We start from the raw sequence: 6,761 nt of genomic DNA, 5'->3' as shown, positions 1-6,761 counted from the left end.
CACAACCTGGCATACTGATACTGAAGAGAACCTGAAACACTTGCTGTAGAAGGTCAAGAACTGCAGCCTTCACTATGGATTGATGCTCACAACATCAAAACACAGATTCTCACCACTGGACCAATTTACAGCATCATGATAGATGCTAAAGAAATTGAGATTTTTAACAGCTTCAGTTTGCTTGGCTCCACAATCAACATTCTTGCTACCAGCATCCAGGAAATGAAATGGTGAATTGCATTGGGAAAGTCTATTGTCAGTGACATCTCCAGAGGTGAAAAGCAATGATGTCAGTTTGGAGACTAAGGTTTGCCTGATCCAGGCCATGGTGTTTATTATTACTTGCTATGCATCAGAAAGTTGGATAATGACTAAGGATGATATATGAAGAATAAATGCCTTTGAGCTGTGGTGCTGGAGAAGAGTATTGAATATACTATGGACTGTTAGGTGGATCTTGGCAGAAAGCAGAGAATACCAGAGGAATGTCTATCCGTGCTTCATTGACTATGCAAAGACTTTTGACTATGTGGATCTCAACAAGCTATGGCTAACTCTGAAAAGAATGGGAATGCCAGAACATTTGATTGTGCTTATGAGAAACCTATACTTGGACCAAGAGGCAATCATCAGAGCAGAGCAAGGAGACATTACATGGTTCAAAATCAGAACAGAGCAAGGAGACACTACATGGTTCAAAATCAGGAAGGGGATCAGCCAGGGATGTATTCTGTCTCCATACCTTTTCAATCTGTATGCAGAATAGATCATCTGGGACTCTGGGACCTTGTACGAGGAGTAATGTGACATCAGGATTGGTGGAAGATTCATCAACAAACTGCGTTAGGCAGATGACACAAGCCTGCTTGTTGAAACTGAGGAGGACCTGAAGCGCTTGCTGCTGAGAGTCAAGGACTGCAGATTTCAAAACAGATTGAAGCTCAACATCAAGAAAACAAGGATTCTCACCACTAGACCAATTGGCAGCATCAGTATGGATGGTGAAGAGAGTGAGACAGTTACCAGTTTTGGTTTGCTTGGGTCCACACATATTCCAAGGGTAGGGACCAATACTGAATCTATTGTTTGCTTTTATAATTGGTCAATGTCTTTCATCTGCTGCTTTCAGTAAAATCCTTGTCTGTCAAATACTGTTCTAAATCTGAACATTAAAATGAGGACAGACTAGGAAGAAAGATTGGCCATTCACTTCCAAAGTAATAGGTCTTTGAAAACTCTATGGACAATAGGGCATACTTATAACAGATTAGTAGATATGGCATCTCAGGCTACGCTTTCAAATATGGAAACACAAAGGAGGAGGAAATGTTGTAAGCAACATTAATGATTAGAATGTGGAATGTGAAAAGCATGAGTGTAGGAAAATTAGATATTTCAAAATTAAATTGGACTTATTAAATTGGACTTACATAGATTTCACTGGGTGGTATGAATAGGAATCAGATCAATTACATCTATGGAAAGAATCACTGAAGAAGCTCAATATCAGCTGTGAAAACTAGGCCAGGTACTGATTATGAACAGACCGCCAGCTAAATCAGACCCACAGGAAGCAAAATTTGACCTTGAGTCTATCTTACTTGAATTTCAAAGCTATCTCAGGAACAGATTTGAGACTTGAACACTAATGAGTGAAGGCCAGATGATCTATGGGAAGATATCGAGACTATCATCCATGAAGAATGCAAAAGATCATTACAAAGACAAAGGAGGAAGAAAAGACCAAGATAGATGTCACTGAATATTGCACTGCAACACCAGGGAGCCAAAGCAAAGGGAAGCAAACAAGAAATAAGGAGCTGAACAGAAGATTTCAAAGTGCAGTTCGGGAAGGCAAAACAAAGTAAAGTAGAGTATTATAATGAAATGTGCTATAGAATTATAATGAAAAGAGTTGGAGTCAGAAAATCAAAAGGGCCGAGCTTGCTAGGCATTTCTTCTTTTTCTAAAGCTTTTTTTAAAAAAATTAATTTTAATGTGCAACAATGAATGAATGAAAATCCAAGTTTTCTGTAAACTTTTGTTAAAATATCAATAAAAAATAATGTAGAAAATGGAAAAAAATTAATTTTAATGAACGTTTACAAAGACTTAGGGTTATTCATTGTTGCACTTTTCGCCCTGTCCCTCCTTCCCCCGATTAACTTTTCTCCTTGATGAGTAAAAGAAAAACTCTTTCATTGCTATGAAATCCCTCTCCCCAAGTCCACTGCACTGTGAAGCCTTCATTCTGGATTCCTGTCATGACAATAATACCTAATCATATATCCCTTTTAAATAGTTCTCTCCCTCATCTGCTGCAATGCAGTATGCATCATGCCTCCCCTTCTTCTCTGTCTTTCCTCAACTCCAACAACAGTCTTGTTTTACAATAGTGGCCCTATGAAATATTTGAGATATCATCTCAATCCAGTAAGAATAGCAAAATTTAACAGAACAGCAAACAATAAATGCTGGCGAGGTTGTGGAGAAACTGAAACCCTTATTCACTGTTGGTGGGAATGTAAAATGGTGCAACCACTATGGAAGGCTGTATGACACTTTCTCAAAAGTTTGCAAATAGAAATACCATTTGACCCAGCAATTCCACTTCTGGGAATTTGCCCTAAGGAAACCATAACCGCTACCCAAGCAGATATATGTACACCCATGTTTATAGCGGCTTTATTCACAATAGCAAAGAGCTTGAAACAACCCAACTGCCCATCAAAAAATGACTAAAGAAGCTCTGGTATATTCATACAATGGAATATTATGCAGCACTGAGAAACAAGGAACTCATGACATATTATGCTATTGGATTACGCTAGAGGACATTACGCTGAGTGAAATGTCTCAGTCACAAAAGGAAAAATATTGCATTGGACATTTCTTAAGCTGGAGGGAGTGAAGAACAAATTTAAGCCTGGAGTTGGAATAATGAGGATGTTTTGGGAAGAATGTCCTTGAAGCATTAAAAGAAGATGGAAAGAGTATAGAGTCATTGCACCAAAAGTATTTGGCTGACAGAAGAATTTCATGAAACAAGAAGTTCAGCTGCTCTGAAGGAATTAACAAAAAACAAGGCCCCAGGAATTGACGGCATACCAATTGACGTATTTCAACAAACATAGCCTTGGATGTGCTCACCAAGTTGTGCCAAGAAGTCTGGAGGCCAATCATATAGCCAACGAACTGGAAGAGATCTATTTTTGTTCCTATTTCAAAGAAAAGTGACCCAAAAGAGGAAATTATTGAACAATATTATTAATATCACATGCAAGCAAGATTCTGCTTTAAAAAGTATCCAAAAATGATGGGAACAGCACATCAACAGAGAAATGCCAGATGTGCAAGCTGGGTTTAGAAGAGACTGTAGTTGTGTTTTTGTTGCTGTTGTTATGCACCATTGAGTTGCCTGCTACTCATAGTGACCCAACGTGCAACAGCTCTATCCTGTACCAGTCTTATTATCTCCAACACACTTACCCCCATTACCCCAGTCACTGAATCAATCCATCTCATTGAGGATCCTCCTCTCTGCGCTGTACCTCCATACTCCCAAGCATGATGTCCCTCTCCAAGGACTGGACCCGCCTTGCAATATGTCCAAAGTATGTCAGACGAAGCTTCAGAATCCTTTCCTCCAAGGAGCAGCCTGGGATCACCTTCTCTAGGACCAACCAGGTTGCTCTATAGCTAATGTTACAAACAGAGAGTACTGGAGGAATGTCTATTTGTGTTTAATTGACTATTTAAAGGGATTTGACTGTGTGGATCACAATGAACTATGGCTAACTCTGAGAAGAATGGGAATCCCAGAACACTTGATTGTGCTTATGTGAAACCTGTAGTTGGACCATAAGGCAGTCATCAGAACAGAGCAAGGAAACATTGCATGGCTCAAAATTGAGAAAGGAGTATGCCAGAGATATGTCCTATCTCCATGCCTTTTCAATCTATATCCTGAACAAATTATCTGGGATGCTGGGCTCTACTAGGAAGAATGTGGCACCAGGATTGGAGCAAGGCTCGTCAACCATCTCCATTATGCACATAACACAGCCTTACTTGCTGAAACTGCAGAAAACCCGAAGCACTTGCTGCAAAAAGTCCTTAAATATGCATTGAATGTCAACATCAAGAAAACAGATTCGCACCACTATGTGAATTGGCACCCATCATGATAGATGGTGAAGAGAATGAGATTGTTACAGCTTCGGTTTGCTTGACTCCATAATCAGCACTCTTGGTACCAGCAGCTAGGACATTAAAAGATGAATTGCGCGGGCTGCCCTCGGCCCCTGGCTCGGGGCGAGCCATCGCGGCCCTCTGCCCGGGGCGGGCTGCCCTCGGTCCCCAGCTCGGGGCGAGCTCCTCAGTCCCCAGATTGTGCCATCTGACCCCTGGGTGGGGAAGGATAAGGGAAAAAAAAAGAATGCCTAGGGTATCCCCTACCCCCCCCCCAGTAAACCTGAAAGCAACACCCTCAAAGCCCTTCTATTTGTAACTCACAAGTTTGTTCTTTCTAGGTTTGCTCCCTTTCCTATAGGTAACCTTAACTCTGAGTTTTACTCCAGAATTGACCCTGAACCCAGTGCCAGTGACAAAAAGGAAATACAACTGACAGCTAAGGAACAAAGGAGGATGGAGCCTCTGGGTTCAACCAGCTATCCCCACTGGACCCACCTGGGGAAACACTTTGCAGTCCAGAGGGGAGCAAATGACAGGAAAATATCTTCTAACAGAGCAAGAAGGCAAGCAGCTGTAACCCAAGACCACCAGTAAGGTGATAAAGTGTCCTCCCTTCCCCCCTTTGTATCTATGCCCCTGCTCAGCATGAAGAAGCCAGAGAGTCTGCATCCAGTTCCCAAATCAATAAGACAGTTGGTTTAATTACTATTGGAAAATGCTTGTCATTCCTCTGTAGGATCTGGTCCCCACTGGACCCTCATCATTTCCTTCACCTGCTCCCCTCACCGACCAAACTGTGCAGCTCTGCAACTGCATCCTGGCCCATCCTCACCCTTCTGCCCCCAACCCTCACCTCCTTGTACCCACAATATGTTTTTCCCAATTAAAAAACATTTAAAAAAAGAAATGAAAAAAAAATTTTTAAAAAGCATCACGTTGGGAAAAATAGAGAAAAAGAGGAAGATTCCCAACAAAATGAATTAGTATAGTGACTATAGCAATAAGTTTGAGCATAGCAGAAATGCTGAAGATGGTGAAGGACCGGGCTTAATTGTTCATAGTGTTTCTCTGAGTTGAAGTCAACTTGATGACCCCAAGTTGAAGTAAAAAAAGGAGTTGTACTATCAACCCAAAGGAGCAGAGTTCAAATCCATACAAATCTCTTCCAGTGTTATTTACTGCTTTTGAAAACCTGCTGAAGGATCAACTATGAATTGGTTCCTACTTAATGGTACACAAGAATAAAAATAACAGTAATAACAAAAAAAAAAGATGAATTGCATTGGGAAAGTTTGCTGTCAGGGATATCTTCAGAGTACTGAAGAGCAACGATGTCAGTCTGGAGACTTAGGTGCACCTGATCAAGACAATGGTGTTCACTATTACTTGCTATGCATCAGAAAAAGGAGGACAGTGACTAGCGATCATAGAAGGAGAATTGTTGCCTTTGAGATGTGTCACTGGACATGAGTACTGAATATATCATGGACTGCTAGGAGAACAAATGGGCTCATCCTGGAGAGGGTGAAATCAGCGTGCTCCTTGGAGACAAGCATTTTTAATCTCTGTCTGATGTATTTTGAGCATGTTGTATGGATGGATCAGTCCTTGGAGAGAGAGATCATGCTGAGAGGGTGGAGGGACAGAGTAAGAGAGGAGGATCCTTGATGAGATGGATTGACTCAGTGACTGAAGTAGTGGACATAGATTTATCAGAGACAACAAGGTTGGCACAGTATAGAGCTGGGTTCAGAGCTGTTGTACGTAGAGTCCCTATGACTAACAAGCAACCCATAGGCACACAACAACAACTACATTTTTAAAAGAGGAGGATAACTGAACAATGTAACACTAAATATTCAAAAAGGGAAGGAGAACAGAAGAGAATTGGTTGAAGAAAGAAGAGAGGTGAACATTTGTAGGATAGCAGAGTTTAGTGGATGGAGCAAGGTTGAAGGCATAAAACAGATTCTATGAAATTTTGAAGAGAGGAATGAAAATAGACATAGATTACTACTAATGAATTTTATAAAATACAATGTCCCTGACTCATTGTAACCAAGCTAGAGTGAGAGTGAGGGTGAGGGAGAAGACGAAGGCAAGGGTGAGAGATGTATAAAGTAAAGAGAATAAAGGAATAAAATAAAAAAAGTTTCCACTCAGTTACTATTAATGTTGACAGTAAAACTGTTGTAATTAATTCACTGTAAAAATATTTTTAGAGCAATTATAATTTTAGATCTTATATAGCTAAAGAAATAGAACAATTATGTAATTAGCAATGTTAATAATTTAATATTTTATTATTAAAATTAATGATAATAAAAAGAAAAATTGGAGTTTATTGAGTATTGACAATATGTAATGTTGTTGTTGTTGTTATGTACCGTCGAGTCGTTTGCCACTCATAGCGACCCTATGCACAACAGCCCTAAACCCTGCTCTATCCTGCGCCAACCGCACTGCCTCCGACACACCCATCCCGATTACCCCAGTCACCGAATCAATCCATCTCATAGAGGGTCTTCCCCTCCTGCGCTGTCCCTCCACCCTCCCAAGCATGATGT

The sequence above is a fragment of the Elephantulus edwardii genome, unplaced genomic scaffold (genome assembly GCF_000299155.1).
Source record: "Elephantulus edwardii isolate Elephantulus edwardi_28Jun2011 unplaced genomic scaffold, EleEdw1.0 scaffold00135, whole genome shotgun sequence".
In the NCBI taxonomy this organism is placed as follows: Eukaryota; Metazoa; Chordata; class Mammalia; order Macroscelidea; family Macroscelididae; genus Elephantulus; species Elephantulus edwardii.
The sequence above is the reverse complement of the archived record's forward strand: the minus strand, read 5'-3'. Positions refer to the sequence as shown.